Source organism: Petromyzon marinus, chromosome 2, assembly GCF_048934315.1.
Source record: "Petromyzon marinus isolate PM22_M1 ecotype Great Lakes invasive population chromosome 2, UKy_Petmar_22M1.pri1.0, whole genome shotgun sequence".
Classification (NCBI taxonomy): Eukaryota; Metazoa; Chordata; class Hyperoartia; order Petromyzontiformes; family Petromyzontidae; genus Petromyzon; species Petromyzon marinus.
Genome location: NC_133668.1, coordinates 16225986 through 16244094, shown reverse-complemented (window position 1 = coordinate 16244094; position 18109 = coordinate 16225986).

The following is an 18109-nucleotide window of genomic DNA, read 5'->3' as shown; positions in this document are numbered from 1 at the left end:
TGTAGGTGTGGTACAGCTGGCACAACGGGTGGTGAATCAAAGGTGGCGTGTGCAACACAAGGGGCGTTTTACGTTCCGCAGTTCAGCAAGACTGATTCCGTAATTGTGGTGCAGCGTGCGTTTCAACGGCATTTTGGCATTGATCCGCCAATGTCAAAGAGCATTCGTCGTTGGTGCCGACAATTTGAGGAAACGGGCTGCTGTTTATGTAAGGGGAAGAGCACAGGGCCACCACGCACCTCAGAGGAAAACGTGAGAAGAGATGCGTTTGGGACGAATTCAACTATCGTCTCGATGTTGTCCGTACAGCAGGTGGAGGGCACATAGAGCATTTATAAAATGATTAGTAAAACTTGATAACTCATTAAACCCTTTGTAACTTATTGTGTGATTGTAACATGTTGCCATCGTGAAATATACTGCTTTGAAATTGGGTCCATATCTTTGAAACACCCTGTACAGGACCCAACATTGTGACCTCTGCTTAAAATCCAATCTCACATTACTTGATGCAAGTGTAGTGAGTCTGAGTCGCAGACGTTCATTTTAGAGGCAACACATTTATTTGTAACACGTAACACAAAGGGGTCCATAATAAAGGTTTTTGGGTTAGATCGCGTTTATTTATAAATGTGTCGTAACCCTCCACCACCCGACACGGCCAATCAGCAAAAAAAAAAGTGTCACGTTGACAAAAGACAAATAATTCACTACTTTAGCCCACCGGTGTGTTGAAGAGTGAATCCATATTTACAGTTTGAGTACGACGTTTCGCTGGTAAATACATCCAGCATCATCGGGCAATTCGCCAGAATGGTAAAGCCCTCGCTTGCTGCCGGTTATATATAGAGCAGCAGGGTGACGTCATCACTTAACTCATATCAGGTACAGTGATTAGAGGCGGAGGGGGGGGGGTATTGTAATCAAAATGTAATGTGTATTATTTAATAATACGCTTCCAGGCCGCACTAAGCCTGTAGCTGTCAGAGCGATTAAAGTTATTCTTGTTCCTCTCAATTTCAATGGATTCTCTAATTAGTCTTTGCCAGTAATAATTAGTTTTACACACCACTGCAACATTGTCAAAATCAATTGAGTGTCCTTGTTGACAAGCATGTTCTGCCACTGCCGACAGTTGTGTTTGAGATCATTTAATATTTCTCTGATGTTCTTTTAGTCGTAGGCTGATGTTACGTCCCGTCTGCCCAATGTAGCAGCTGCCACATAAACAATTAATCCGATATACACCTTCTGTTGATAATTTAGGTAATGCGTCTTTAGTGCAAGAGAAATATTAAATTATCTCAAACACAACTATCGGCAGTGGCAGAACATGCTTGTCAACAAGGACACTCAATTGATTTTGACAATGTTGCAGCGGTGTGTAAAACTAATTATTACTGGCAAAGACTAATTAGAGAATCCATTGAAATTGAGAGGAACAAGAATAACTTTAATCGCTCTGACAGCTACAGGCTTAGTGCGGCCTGGAAGCGTATTATTAAATAATACACATTACATTTTGATTTAAAGAATTACTAATCTACAACTCATTACTAATCATAACCAATGACTGATTACTAATCGATTATATAATTACAATACCCCCCCCCCCTCCACCTCTAATCACTGCACCTGATATGAGTTAAGTGATGTCGTCACCCTGCTGCTCTATATATAACCGGGAGCAAGCGAGGGCTTTACCATTCTGGCGAATTGCCCGATGATTCTGGATGTATTTACCAGCGAAACGTCGTACTCAAACTGTAAATGTGGATTCACTCTTCAACACACCAGTGGGCTAAAGTAGTTAATTATTTGTCTTTTGTCAACGTGACACTTTATTTTTGCTGATTGGCCATGTCGGGTGGTGGAGGGTTACGACACATTTATAAATAAACGCGATCTAACCCAAAAGCCTTTATTATGAATAATATTGGTCGCGAAAGCCTACGTGTTAAACTAACACAAAGGGCTAACTGCCCCTTCACCAGATACAGCCTAGGGTGGTAACCACCCAGATAACTACTCTATACAGAGGGGTTACTGCTACGAAGGGTTGGGTCCCTACTCGGGTCCGCGACCACGTGTTTGCCTCGAAGACGTAGGGCTTCCAGCTTGAGATGTAGGCTTCAGCTGGTGGATGTGGAGCTTCAGCTTGTAGAATGCAGCGACCCCGGTCCCTCTCAGGGACCCGCCTTATATCCCCCGACGGTCGGGGCTGCTCCGCCCTTGGCCCCGCCCGCCTTCTGGAGCCTTCTAGCTCCCTCTCGATCCCTCTCGAAAGCTCTCCCTGGACACGTGATCACCCCCTAGTCGCCCTACCTGGGGGCCTCTTTATGGACACTCTAGATCACGTGTCTGTGGGGTCAACCAGAGTGCCATGGCTCGGGGCAACCCTGCCCCTGGGCTGACACTCTCCCGCTCCCCCTCGTGGGGGCCTGGACTACACGCCGTGCGTGGTGCCGGCGCTATCCCAGCGCTCACCAAGCCCCGCTAGGGCTGGTACTACACACAGCCACCCATGGGGTGCACGCGATGACGGTGCATCGCGTGCCCTGGCCCTCTCAGCCAGGCACCATGCAGTCACGACACAAGAATACACCTACATTGGACCCTGTTCATCCATAAAACCCTGATATGCAAATCTGCACTATCCTTAGCTAATAAACCCAATTGTCCAAGCCATGAAACCGAAGACGTCCATCTAAATTGTAATTTAACTATCCCAAGAAGAAGAATTGTAATAGGTGACACAATTTTCCGTTGCAGCACCAACGTTTTGGAAAAAAAAACCTTGTTTCCTCTCATCATAAATCTTCCTTCAAAAACATATTCTGAAGCAGAAGATTGGTGCTTTGTAGCTGTGTGTTGTCTTGGTGTGATCCGGGACTGTTTTTGTTTTTCTGCCTTGCCAAAGATTGCATTTGGTGTTGAAAAATCGGCACGAATCGATGTCCTTATGCAATTTGTACTGATATCCTTCCAATATTTACTGATTTAAAGCTTTCGTGACTGCAGGGATCCACCTTCTCGCATCTTTCGGTAAAGTCACGTAGAAGGGAAATAATAAAAATAAAAAAAACATTAAAAAAATATTTTAACTTTTATTATTTCCCTTCTACGTGACTTTACCGAAAGAACCAAGAAGATACATTTACTGACTCGCTTCGAATTTTGATTTAAAGCTTTTCGTGACTGCAGTAATTCATATTCACACGACTCGCTTCGCTTTCCTTTCCCGTGCACTATCCTCTCGTATTTTCGTTCCACTTCTTGCTGCTGTAACTCTCCGACCCGCCCCTTTACTGGACATCCGCGAAAAAGGAACTTCACAGCTCATATCGGATTCTCCCAGTCAAAAACTAAAGATTCCTGACACGAAAGGAGAAACATAAATGCAAGTGTGGTTTTCTTTTGCTGCCGCGCGCATCGTGTCGCTCCCAGCGGATCCATGGTTCGGGGCCGCTGCTAAGTCGCGTCACGTGACCCCAACCGGATTTAGAGGATTTAAGAAGTCACGCGGCTCAGCTCCCCCTTTCCCCGTAGCCAATCAGCGCGAGGAATCGAAATCGGATTCGCCTCGGGATATCGGCGGGGGTGGGAACGGGAATCGATATCCCAGCCCGAATTTCAGCTCCGTCCGCGCGTAAGAATCGAATCGTACACTGTATCGATATCTGTAGATTCGATACACTGGTTGATTCCGGATCGCGCGTCCGCAAAGCGTGCAAAACGCGTCTCCCTCCTCCTCCTCGTCCTCCTTCCCTTCCGCCTCTGCTCTCACTCTGCCCTTCGCACGCCTCCTCCTCCTCCCTAGTCTCCCGCGCCCCTCGCCCTCGCTCCTTCCCCCATCGTCGCGCTCCCGACTCGCGACATGACGTCGTCGTGTCGTCGCGCTCGCCCGTGACGTCATCTCGGCGGCGGAGTGACGTCACGCGCCGGGCTCACAGGTGAGTTGTCGCCGTCAACGGCGCAGCGTGGCGGCTTCGCCGGCCGGTCGAACGTCCCGCACACACACACACACGTTGACGTTCGAGCGACGTAACGTGAAGCGTTGATGCACGCTTATCTCGTCCACCCCTCGACTTGTGTCTGTCCACGCTGCTGTGAAGAAGGAGGAGGAGGGGGAGAGTGATGTTTCGGCCGTGATTTATTGGCGCCGCGCGACTTCACTTAGCAGAACCACGGTCGCGGGAAGTTTGTCAGTGATCGTTCTCGTCAAACACTTGGCCCGAGCTGTGACCAACGAGGATGAACCAAAGTGTTGGCTGGAGATCAGCTGCCACAGCCATGAGCTTGCACTCAACACTTTGGCCGATTCCATGGGATCGGGCAGAGAGGGTTATTACTCTTTGGTTCTATTCGGTAAAGTCACGTAAAATAACAAAAATCACGACGTTTCGGCCACAACACAAGTGGCCTTCAGGTGAAGGGACCGTGCTGTCACGAGGACAGCGTTGTCCTCGTGACAGCACGGTCCCTTCACCCAAAGAAGGCCACTTGTGTTGTGGCCGAAACGTCGTGATTTTTGTTATTTCATTTTTTACCTACGTGACTTTACCGAATAGAACCAAAGAGTATGGATCCTTGCAGTCACGAAAGCTTCAAATCTAGAAAAGAGAGGGTTATTGCCGGTAACGTCTGGTCGGTTCGCCAGCAGTGGCTCAAGCAAAGCCGCCCGGCTCTGCCGATGAAACACGGAACATGGAAAGCGGTCCAAAGTTTTGCGTTGAAACGATGTTGCTGGATTCATTCACTACCTCCCGGCCGCCGAATTGTTCTCGGAACGATTCGCAGCATCCGATCGTTTGTCCTTGCAGGTATTTGCCAATATTGAACCGTGACACATTTATCTTCTTTGAGCAACCCTTTTCTGAGTTTGGCTGGTTTCTTTTCAAGGATAGTTCCTGAACAATAGCACGACTTTATAACTGAAGTTGAGCTGTATATTGGATCACATTTGCGAGGGTTGTTTTGCTCCGCGTTGAGAGACAAATGAGCAGACTGGACCTAGACGGTGATCGGGAGTATCACAAAGCTCTCTCCTGAAGCCCTCTCGTCGTGGCTGGCAGACTTCGACACTGGGTGTTTAGCTCCTGAACATATTGCCATCACACAGCAAGAATGTAACAAAGATAATACATTCATCCTTTTAACTTTTTTTTTCGAAAGCGTTCAACAGGAAGTGACCAAAAATCCTTGTGCAGCATCCTTTTTTTAAAATTCTGTAGTCTTGAGACCCGTAGAGGTTTTCTGGATAAATTCGTGAAATTGAGGTTAACGCTCGATTATCTGTGTGGTTGGATTTTCCGTGTCGGTGGATTAACCATGCTTGTGAAAAAGATTTACGTTAATACGGGTTCAATTGTGACCTACTGCTGCCCACTTATCCAGGGTCAGTGATTCAATGTCCATGGGTCCGCAAACATGTGGGCAAGTAAAATGATTAAGCAGCAATACAGACAGATGACACGTCTAAACCCCCATTCCACATGGAAAATTAATACGTATTTTTATAGACTATTTACATGTTTTGCATTATCTGTGTTTTTGTCTTATCCTAGACCCCGCTGCCAGATTATTAAGAGTTATTATTACTGAAATGTGTTATCTTTTTTTAATGGACTTTTGCTAGCTGCGATGAATTAAAAGGTATTTAACTGAAAAGATATACTCTTTGGTTCTTTCGGTAAAGTCACGTAGGTAGAAAAATAAAATAGTATATCACGACGTTTCGATCGCAACACAAGCGATCGTCCTCAGGCGGAAAAAAGAATCCAGCAGTGGAACTGCTGCCTTAAAAGAAAAAAATACATGAGGTGAGGTTTTGGGCAATGGTCCTTTTTCATAGCACATTCCATTTTGTGCTATGAAGATGGGCCATTGCCCGAAACATTACCAGTATAGAAATTGATATTGGTTATGTAAGCGCTGTTTTTTTTCCCCCCACAGACATGGAGGCCTGGACACCTGGTGCTTTTCTGTGCACAGAGCCATTCGTGAAACAGGAGCGTGACGACGACCATGGCTGTGAGATGTGGATGGAAGCGAATGTGAAGCAAGAAGAGTTGAGTGACACTGGTGAGATAGTGTTCACGCATTATGTGCATGTGTGCGCGTGTGTGTGAACCCGTAATCCTGAGTTTTCAGTAAGGAACCAAACATTTCGACTTGTTAGTGCGCCAACAATTATTGAAGCAATTAAATAACAGTGGGACCCTGTTTTTTCTTGGTGCTGGTAATCCATTCTACGGATTAACTTTGCCGGGAGCCAGACTGTTATTAACAAACGAATCTGAAAGCACGTAAGCTTGGATTCAGTGAAGCATAACATAACATCCTGGCACAGCATTCATTTGTGAATCCTGGAGCCTAACCTTAGATGGATCTGGGTGCCTTTTTCAGTTTTTATAGGTCTTACTGGAAGAGGCTGCATTGAGGAATATTTCTTGAATAAAATTGTACAGTTGACTGTTGTCCTTGGGCAGATCCTCTTTGCGGATTAATCAAACATGCCACCAAATTCACCATTTAATTTAATTAATAAACACAAGGCCATATTATACATAGGTAAATAATATACATCGCATAAGTTGCCATTTCATTCGATATATTTGTTTTATCTGAGTCATGTCACCCCCATTACTAAAGTCGATTGACAGTTTACAGTAAAAGTACCTCTGCTGCCCACTTTGAAAGGTTTCCCCATTCCTTTTTGCGTGTGTGTGTTTTTTGTTAAGTCAGCAATGTCAGGAGGTCACTTTTGCCATTAGCCTTGATGATTGTCGAATTTCCTGACTGTGCCATGCTGGTGCGATAATGTGTCCATTGCTTGTGTAGCTGTGCGAGACTGGGAGACAAGAGGGCCGCTCATCAAAACAGAGCATGGAGAAGAGAGCGCCGGCTGTGAGTGTGAACGTGTGAATTAACAGGACATCTGTATGTCAATGTCTATTGTTTGCATGTTGTATGTAAGCATGTTGAACTTATTTCTCACTACGTAGCCAACCATGCTAATCGGAGGTGCACTGCACCGTGATTCCAGGGATCCAGGTTCGATTTTTGGTAATGTGCACCATTTGTCGTTGATATTTTCAATTGGCATGGCCTTCCATAGGTAGACTCAGGCTAAAAAGGGTGTCTGGTGTGGCTGATTGCATGTTAGCATCAGCACTGGAAAGATTAATGCAACCTCGTGTGGTGATTGCCACATGACCCCCTCATGTGCCTTGTTGGCCTTAAAAGGTTGTCACTATCACCACTTGCCTCCACAGTCTTTAAGTGATATGTCTTGTTTAGAGGCATGACATTTTTTATTAAATGAGATTCTTGATAAAAGTTTGTAGAATGTAATGATAATGTCTTTTCAAAGATTATGCAACCCAAAAAAAACCCACCATTTTTATAGCTCAAGGCTGTCATAAAGATGCTATTTTTCACAGACAGTCTGCATTAGCTTCACAGTAGGGGGCAATGTTGCTGTCTTCCAAATTGTTGTTAATGTTTCAAATTTGGAAAATTAGCAAGATTTTGCTTGTACACAATGGCCTAACACTTCTTAAAGGACGTCACGGAATCTTTACGACCACTATAAAGCAGACGGAGTGTATTTCACAGTTTCAACACCTGCAGTATTAACCGGGGCAGCCTGCCAGTTTCGAACTGTGAACTTCAGCAACACCGGCGAATGCGCTACCGCTGGGCCATGTCACTGCTCAGAAAATATACACACACCAAGGCTGTGTGTGAACTTCAGCAACACCGGCGAATGCGCTACCGCTGGGCCATGTCACTGCTCAGAAAATATACACACACCAAGGCTGTGTGTGAACTTCAGCAACACCGGCGAATGCGCTACCGCTGGGCCATGTCACTGCTCAGAAAATATACACACACCAAGGCTGTGTGCGTGAGCTGTCTGACGCGTGTTTGAATAGTCGCCTTGTAAATTATGGCTTCCGTGATTCAGTGATATTAACATATTAAACATTATTTATCACCTCAGTCTCAGAAGACGACTTTCAGACCGAGAGAGAGGATCTTCAGACTAAAAGGGAACAGCTGAGGGCTTATCATTCTTCCTTGAGGCCTGCAGTGACGTGTGACCCACAGGGAGACCATGCAGTGATGGGAGCCTGTGCCGAGGTGGAGGTGGAACTGGGAGACATGAATGAAGGTGCTGTGTCTTGAATTATTTTTCCTATTATGCTTGTCACTGAGTGACTACAGTAAAACCTCGGCAATTCAGATTTCACATTGAAGTCACACCAGGTCGGATAAATAATAGAATAAGTATGTGCAGTATCCATATAGTCCTCACTGTCCCCTAGAGTGCATGGAAACAGTCCCTGTCCCACCACTGTACCTGCCATTTGTTACCAGCCTATTCTAGTTCCCTTACAGCCTTGTATTGGTGACAGTGTAATAATTTCAAGCTCCACGTATTTCTTCACAAAGTCCTCTACGGTGTGTTTTTATTTCTCCGTGTTCATGTTTACTCCACTGTTAAAAAGAGCACTTGGGCTTGGGCAGGACACATCATCACACGGGATGATGGCCGGTGATCGAGACTAATGATGAAGTGGCACCCAAAGGAGCGAACACGCCCAAGAGGATGTCAACTACGGAGATGGAGCAATAATATCAGCACGTGTGCAGGGGCTAGATGGATTGTGGCATCGCAAGACTATGAGAGATAGTGATGGTTTGGGGAGGCCTTCCTCCTGAAGTCCATCGATAATGGCTGATGATGATTTTCGTTGCAATGAGCACCGTCAAAAGGCTGCATCAGTAGCAGCTGTGCCTCCTGGAGTGGCGAGTCGATAGCAACGCTCTGTGGGTGCAGCAGGGAGCGGCAGGCTGGCATGCGGCATCTGCGGGCGGAGGTTTATGAACCGGAACTCGCTGCGGCGACACATGCTGCTGCACGAGGGAGACGTGGGCACCAAGAAGCACCAGTGCCGGCTGTGCCCGTACGCCACGGAGCTTGCCACTGAGCTGCACCAACACGAGAAGGCACACGCCGTGGGGCGCGTGCATGCATGCGGAGAGTGTGGCAGGGACTTCGTGATGGCCTCGCAGCTCAGGGCTCACCTCAGAGTTCACGCAGAGGGTATGCGCAGCAGGTGAGAACGCCCATTTTTTGCTTTTGTTTGTGTTATTAACAAGGAATTCAAATCCTGTCGGGGTGATTGTCTGAAAGACTACATCTGGTGTCTCACTCACCGGGGGGCTAATAATCGCCATGCTGGAGCACTGAACCCAATCTAAATAATAATCATACAGGAAAAGCTCTCTTATCCGGCACTTTACCATCAGGAATGCTCTATTAATTGGCATCTGTCATAGATGGCAATACAAATCTTCCTTCGCGTATCTTGAAAAATTCCGATTACTATCTGGCTTCTTGGAAGCTTCAGGACGCTGCCGAGTGGTGTCGCTAGCGGAAGACTAAATTGTAAACATCCTCCATTGTGATGGTGATGTGCTTGTGTTGTATCCTGACTTTATCACTGAATGTATCTCGCCCATCCTGCAACTATGGCTACCAATACTCCCATCAAAGAGCAGAGGACAGAACCGAAAGTGTGTTGTGTTGATGATTACGCAAAATTAGATGTAATTAAGCACCTGGAGAGAGCAGAGAACAGGAACAGGTTGATGCAGGAATTCAATGTTGGCTCGTCTACAATCTATGACATCAAGGCGCAGAAGGCAGAGTTACTCCAGTTCGCGACAAATTTTCAGACAATGCCGTGCTCTGCACAAACCAAAATTGAAGCAATTCGACAAGGTATTGTTTGAATGGTTTGCCTTAAAACGTTCGGAGGGAGCTCCAATTTCTGGCCCAATGCTGACTAATGGAAATGACCGAGGCCTGCGTTTTCCCAGATGGATGGTTGTTTTGTTTCAAACTTTGTCATGGTATTAGAAGGCTTCATGTGTCTGGTGAAAAATAAATCTGCTGATCATAATGTAACATTTTCTAGAAATTGATTGAGAAGCACAGCGGAACCCCAGAGCAGATCTCCAATGCTGATGAAATTGGCCTTTTTTGGTATTGTTTGCCAACTTCTACTCTTCTTTGGTTCTTTCGGTAAAGTCACGTAGAATGAGAATAAAATAATAAATTGTTAAAATAAAATAACACAATAATATTATTGTTTTATTTTATCAATTTATTATTTTATTCTCATTCTACGTGACTTTACCGAAAGAACCAAAGAAGATGAATCATTGCAGTCACGAAAGCTTTAAATCGAAACTTCTACTCTGGCTGGTACAGGTGAGGTTGGTGCAGCTGGTTTTAAGTAGAACAAGGGCCACCTGACTGTACCTATGTGTGCAAATGCAGCGGGCACACGTATAATGAAGTTATTAATGGTGGGAAAATTCACGAGGCACAACGTAATGCATGGAAGAGGAAATATTTTTGTACTGGTTTTTACCAATGAAAGAGCATCTGATGAAACTTGGAAAGCCAAAAGACACACATTCTTCTAATTTTAGATAATTGTTGAGCCTCGCCCTCCTGAAAAGTTTCATAAGTATTAACTCTGATAACAAGCATGTTGGATTAACCGGCACCCTCCATTCCCCATGGATGTTGGATAGCAGATTTTATTGTAGAATAGTAATGCAAATTATTCACCCAGGCAAGCCTTACTCGGTCTGAAGGCTCTATTTTTGCAGGGCCTTGAATTGCACTGTTTGGTCACTTCCATTATCGATCAGGAGAACCCCAAGAATAACCACAACGCATGTGAGGAGCAACACTTATCGCTTGCGTATCCGAACCACCTCAGAGGCTCATGCCTACAAAAGCTGGTAAAACCTCGTGGGTCACCCTTAAGTACAAACAAGGCTTAACCCTGCTTAGCTTCCGGGATCTGACAGTTGGGCACTTTAAGGGTGGTTTGGTCATAGGCAAGTTTGCACTCCTCTAAAGGTATCAGAACATTTTGAAAAAAATGTGATGAACTGCTATATCGTATCTTCTTAACATTGCCACATAACTTGACAGAGGAACCACACAAAATATTTAGTTTCATCCATCTCACATTGATAGCAGTGCTATTTACTCTAGTCTTTCAATTTCACCTGTGATCAAGTAGCCTCTGGTTGAAAATATTGGTGTTGATTAGGTATGAATCATTCTAGAAAACAATGCTTGGGCCTCTTCTGAAACCACAAGTTAATTTCAAAGCACTGACACTGAAGTTCGAGGCAATCTGTGATGACAGCCACCCATAACTATTGAAAATGTCATACAATTTTGTGCATTGCCCGGACATGCAATTTTGTAAGACAGATTTAAAATGTTGATAATATAGCTTTCATGCATTAATCTTTGTACTTATCTCAAACATATGCTTTATTTATTTATCCTTGCAAGAACCCACTGAGTGGTAAATATTTAAACAACGTCGCCGATAGTTAAAGCTCCTGAAGGGAGAGTGATCGGTAGTGGTGCGGTGATGGATGGCGTGTGCATAGGTGTGAGGATGGAGTGAAGACGACTACGCTGTCACCAAACCCCGACAGCCCCGTGCACATCGACCTCGCAGGCGACAGAGCACAGGTATTGAGATCCGCATTCCCCACCTCATCTCAATCTGTTACGACTCGTGCAAGGAGACACTTTCCAATAGGCTTCGTGTTGTTTCGCACAGGGGTGAAAAGGGACAGCAGCAAACAGTACTGTTCAAGGTTGCAACAGATAAAGAGAGCGTTGATGTACTCTGTGGTTTTTTCGGTAAAGTCACATAGGTAAAAAATTAAACAAATGAAAAAACAACTCAATTAAATCACGACGTTTCGGGCGCAACACAAGCGTCCTTCTTCAGGTTGGGACAACGTAGCGAAAGCACAAACGCTTAAGTGTGTCTCAGAGATGGCTGTGACGATGGATTATATATTCGCGGGAGGGGGGGTGAGTCCATGGAGAGTGTGGGGGTGGGGTGTGTGCGCTGGGAGGGAACGACTGGAGCCGAAACTGAAGCTTTGTGATGTAGGTGGCGGAAGTAGATAAGCAAGCTAGGATTAAGCCGCATTTGTTTTATTTTTTACCTACGTGACTTTACCGAAAAAACCAAAGAGTATGAATCCTTGCAGTCACGAAAACTTCAAATGTAGAAGAGAGTTAACGTGTTTCCTGAATTGCACACAGTTATAAAAGCTTGGGAAAGAGACGTGTTTTGTACTGCAGATAGATTCACCCCAAGACAATAAAACAATAGTTATTAATGCAGCATATACACAGTTTGGGATTATGCATGCGTCTTTGAATTGGAATTTAAACATATCTTGCACAAATGCATACATATTCCATGTGGTTGGCAGCTGTTGCAATGACTGTCATACAGTCCTGTACGTGCAGACCCACTCTGCAAATTAGTACACAGCTGTAGAGCATCAGCCAAGAGGGTCACAGGAGATGAGTTATTCATTATGTTATACTGCCCTCAGATACTCGTAAGCGCCATTTAGGAGTGATTTCACATGTAGGAGGAAATTGCAATTTACAGATAGAAACCTAAGAATGTGAATGGATAACAACTCAGCACCCAATGAAAATTCAACCGAAAGAGAGATTGAATCCTTTAGATACACAAAATGCAAATTCAATTCAAAGATGGATGCAATCCTTTGATAAATATAACATTTTGTATCGATGTATCTGGATTTGCAGGTAACTTTTCAAATTTGGAATATTACAGAATATGACGCCAAGCAAACATTGGCCTACTCCTACGAAACATGTCACGACAGTTTCCGTCCACTGTGAATCGGACGCATCACACTATTATGGTCATTATACCCTCCGTTACAATCTGGGCGGCTGTTGCATTCAAACTATGCGCCTCTGAAAGAGTCGACGAACGTGCTAAGGCTTGGTCCTGTAATATACGACCCTGTTATCCGTGACTTCTATGTTATGATACATGAGTCCTTACCGATGTCACGGATCTTACCACAAACCCATATTATTAATGTTATTGTTATTATTACGTACAATTTTGCACATATTAGTTAAAAAGCAAATGTAGTCATGGGCAGGGACTTAATTTGCCTATTAGTCGTGGAATTCTCAGGTATTTTCAGATAAGCATCGGGAGGACAAGGAACAGCCTTAGATGGAAGGCTAAAATGCATGTCTGCGATGCTGCGGACAGTATTTGGAGTTAATATCACCCAAGTTTGATCTCAAACCTGATATTTTTTATTGTTTAACTTAATTTTCATTTTTATTTCACAACATAGTGCTAACATGTGCTGTGTTGTGCGTAACAGCCAAACATTTGAATTGTATATTTAAATTTTGCTTGTAATTAGGCTTCAATATATTTTTATATCATGTACTTTTTTCTCATTTGCAGTTTTTGTCCAATCCACCACTGAATTTATCTCGTTTTACACCTTATCTCTTTCTATGTTCTGCAGCTAAATTCCTATTTTATTTTGTGTTCATTTACATTTTAAATTTGTTAAAAATACTTGCTTTGTTGTTGACTGCATATGACTAAATGTATGTGAACATACAATTATGTACTTGATAACTGCAAATACAAGTTGACACACAGATCCTTAAAGCATGTGATAATATACACAAAAAAATAACACATTATACTCTAAAGGGTCTCCATATTTCACCACCATAGGTAATTTGCGCAGTACAGTGTCGCAAATACAAACTTAAAATTTCTGACTAATCTGCACTGAGTTCCTTTCTTTATAGTGGTCTGCAGGGATGGTTAGAATAACATACTCATAAATCTACATTGTTCGCAGCTTCAGTAAGGATGTTTCACTTTCTTTTTAGTTAATTTCAGCCTACGCTAAAATAAAAGGAGCAGCTGCTAAACGTCCCTTGATAATTCTACAACTAATCTACAGTGTAACTTTTTTTATTTGTTATCTTCCCATTTGTGATGCACAGTAATTCCTATTTTATGTTAATCTCCACGTTTTTTAATAACAATTTGAGAGTTCAAGAGATGTGTTTAAGCCGCGATATTGTGGTCCTGACGGCACAATTTTAGTCGGCGTTTTTTTTGCATCTGGGGTACAAATAAGATTGTCACATGCGTGATTCCCGTGACACAGCACATGGCATTACTACGCTGAAATCAAATTGATCAGGGCAGACTTCAGAGAAGATGCCATTCAAAGAAACATAGAAATTTTCATATACATGTCTCGTGACATTGACGGTGCAGAAATCGCACCACCGCGATGCGGTTAGGCCACTGTCAACTTTCGTCTCATTTTCTCGCGAGCAAAGCCGCAACCTCATGTCAGCCTCAGACACAGTCAAGGTGTGTATCTGCAAAAGAAGGGGTGTTTGTTTTTTTGGTGACATTTTCTTTTCACAGCAGTTGTGCCAAAGCAGTGATGCTTGGTCACATTTGCTTCTCCTCTGCCATGGAGAGACATGGGCATTATTGTTCAGCTCTAAAACGTCCACTAGTTGGCAGCATTTTGAACTGGAGAATTCCTTGCACTTCAGGCTGAGGTGTTGTGTCACTCGGATGATGTGTGTGACCTATGAAACACAACCTGACCCATTAATTACAATTTCGATGTATGTACAATTTAAAGGCAACCACATCTGAAGACGCTGAAAAGAAAAAGTGGCCATTTTATATATAGAGAGAGGCATTTATAGGCAGAGGGAAAAAGGAGAGTCTTGAGCCTAGATTTGAATAGGAGCAACAGCATGGATGGTTGGGGAAAGGAGTCCAATATTAGAGGGCAGCATTGTATAGAGCATGTAAAGCACTCGGATATGCCCTTACGTTAAGGACACTGAAATATACATAATGAACAATTTGATTTGAATAGAAATCCTTGGTTATTGGAGTGGAGAATGTGTGGAAGGGAGTGGAGTGAGATGAGAGGATAAACGTAGGCCATGGAAAATCCATAGAGGATCTTGAAAATGGTGAGCATGATCTTGAAATGTATCTGGAATTTAATATTTGGAGCCAGTGAGGGGATTAGAGGAAGTTGCAGGTAATTTTTTTTAATATTGGGATATTTGGCCAATATCAGTTACATTGTTTTAGCTACCTGGGAGGGAACTGGAGAGTATACAGAACCATTTGGAAAGGCACACGAGTCGGGAATCAAACCCAGACTCTTCTTGCGGTGAAGCACAAGTGTCACCACTACACCACCCTTCAACTTTCCAAAATTGCTTGATGTGATTGGTTGTCAGCTTTTACCCTCCAAAACATTGAGATTTCAACCCAATCCAAATGTCGAGATACACTGATTATATGAGGGAAAATAATTTAGATGAATGGCAGAGTCGATAACCCATGCCGATGCTGCATTATATTTTACTAAAGCTTGAATGTAGTTGAGAAACTCTGAGGCTGAGGAAACTCACTGTGCTTGTGGTGTGTCATTCTTTTGATGTTATCCTTGATTGTTACAAGTTGTCTTCAAGCGGCAAGCGGAGGAATCTCATGCCCACTTTGGACAAGAAGGTGCAGGTTATCAAGAGGTTCAACAATGTTGATACTGCGTCCCACCTTGCTGCTGAGCATGGCTGCGGTAAAAATACTGCTCATCACCTTCACCCCAGCAGGGACAAAATCCTGTCGCACGTGTCATCATCTAACAGCACAGAAGGGCCCTTGCGAAGGAACAGCACAAAGACTGCTGTCGTGCAGCAGTTGGACTCGGCACTTTTCTCCTGGTTCAAGCAGAGACAAGCCGCGGGCAAGTCCATCTCAAGCCGTGCGGTTGTCGAGAAGGCCCAGCAGTTGCACCGTGATCTTGGAATAAGTGAGCCCCTCAATGTTGGGTGTGGGTGGCTGCACCGTTTTATGCACCGACATGGCATTCATGGCCTGAATCCTCAACCAGAAAGATTCTCCACTGAAGATTGTGCCACGTCCGCCTTTTGTAGGCGGTTCCTTAGGCTGGTAGATGCACACGCCCTGGTGCCGGATCAGTTGTATGGAGCCACAGAGTTGGAATTGCACTGGAAGGGTGTCTCAGTGGCTGGCACGGCGATGGCTGCTCCTGACTTTATTGATGATGAGGAGCCGATTGCTGTGTTATGCTGTGCAAATGCAGCTGGAACTCATCGGCTCCCTCTGGCATTTATTGGTCGAGCTAGCAAGAGTAGGGTCCTTAATGGTCTGAACGAGGGGTTCCTGCCAGCTGTCTACTTCCAGCAGAACCCTACGCAGTCTTACAGTGACATCTGCATGACCTGGTTTCACCACAACTTCATCCCTGCCGTGAAAGACCACCTTAGTACACAGGGTTTGGCCCACAAAGCTGTCCTGGTCCTGACAGATACACCATCCCACCCTGAAGCACACCCCCTGCATTCAGTATCAAATAACTGCCATATTTTCGCAGTGTACATGCCACCAAGCGTAGCACTGAAGCTTCAGCCCATGGAACAGGGTGTTGTACAGAGCCTCCATCAACATTACATGTGCGGCCTGCTTAGCAAACACTCGGAAGATACGTTAACCTCCCCAAAGGAGCACATAGTGATGGACGTGCTGCTTGGAGCCGTGGCCGCATGGACGCAGATAGAAACAGCGACGCTTATGGCCTCCTGGCGTGAGCTCTGGCCCAGCGGTGAGAAGCTCACAGCTTTCAATCCGGCGCAACTTGAGAATGGACATCGACATGAGGCAACGAACATGGCACTTCTCCATTGGCAGACAGGGAAGACACTAGGGTGCAGAGATGGATATGAGGAAAACATGCAGACTGGGTGCACCTGGGATGACAATCAGCCCAGCTACAAACTTCCCAAAGATGAGGACGGAGCAGGGGAAAATTATGGTCATACAGATTATAGTGCTAGTTGCTTTCATAATAAAACTAGTGGCATTGTGCTAGATGGGCATTGTGTGGCTAACATTACTGGAGAAAATTACGAGCATGTAGCAGAGCAGAATCGTGGCGAGGATGTCAATGGGGATGATGAGGTTAATGAAGATGATGACCCTCCTGCCCAGAATGAAGTCAGTGCAAGGAGTGCCCTTATGGCTCTGGAAACAGTGATGCAGTTTCTGGAGCAACAGCCAGACACGGACCACCAGGAGATGGTGCAGCTCCTCGGCACCCGCCGCAAGATCAAATCCAAACTCTCCGTGTCTTTACGCAAGGAAGCCATCAGGCGTTTGCTTCACGGTCATGGACACCTACGCCCAGGAAAGTCTCCTCGTTCTGGCCCGCATTGTTCGACTACGATGAGCTTATAGAGGCCAAACATCCAATTACACGGCTATCTCACTAATGTTGCAGTATCCCTTTGCCCGACTCCCATTTCGAATCATATATTCCTGATCGCATATCGTCTCGATGAAACAGTGTTTCATTGTGAACAGTTGTAATTGTATATATATTAATTATGGCCTTGGTATAACAGCTTGGATAACTGGCTCACTTTTGACTGAATAATATGCCATTTCATTGTGAAATACAAATATGGCTTTTGATAAAAGGGCACACATCATAGAGAAATGCAAGTTGAAAATTATAGTGAGTGACAAAAAGAGGAGCAGTTGGATCATGAAATAAATATAAATTTGAGACATCAGATGCACTATTCAGACAAATATATGGATTTTGGCACAACAAAACTACGATGCAATGCTGACTGATGGGTGAGACGCGTGAAGGAATAGCAAGGAAGGGAAACGTGCCCGAGAAGAAGACTACTGTGGAGATGGAGCATTGCGAAGGCTGCCGATGATGATGGAATCGCTCTTATTGGTTGAAGTATATGTTAGCTTTTTAAATGTAATGAATAATCAATTATATATGGATCAGGAAAAATGTGGCGGACTTAATAAGAATCTAAAGCTTAAAATTGTTCAATCAAGGAGACTCTTGAAGTCACTTTGAGCATTAGTTACATAATCAGATCTTTATATGGATCATTCAGTGGTATTCCACTCTTTAATCAAACCATCTAGTTTGGCATGTTAGTGAGAGATTTTCATTGGCAGTGCAAGGTGAACAATGTAGCACGTGGGGGGTTTTTTGGTTAAAGTTGTCTCCAGGTGCATTGACCATGGGTGGCACTGCACTAATCTCCTGTTTACAGCCCTGAGCCAGCGGTATG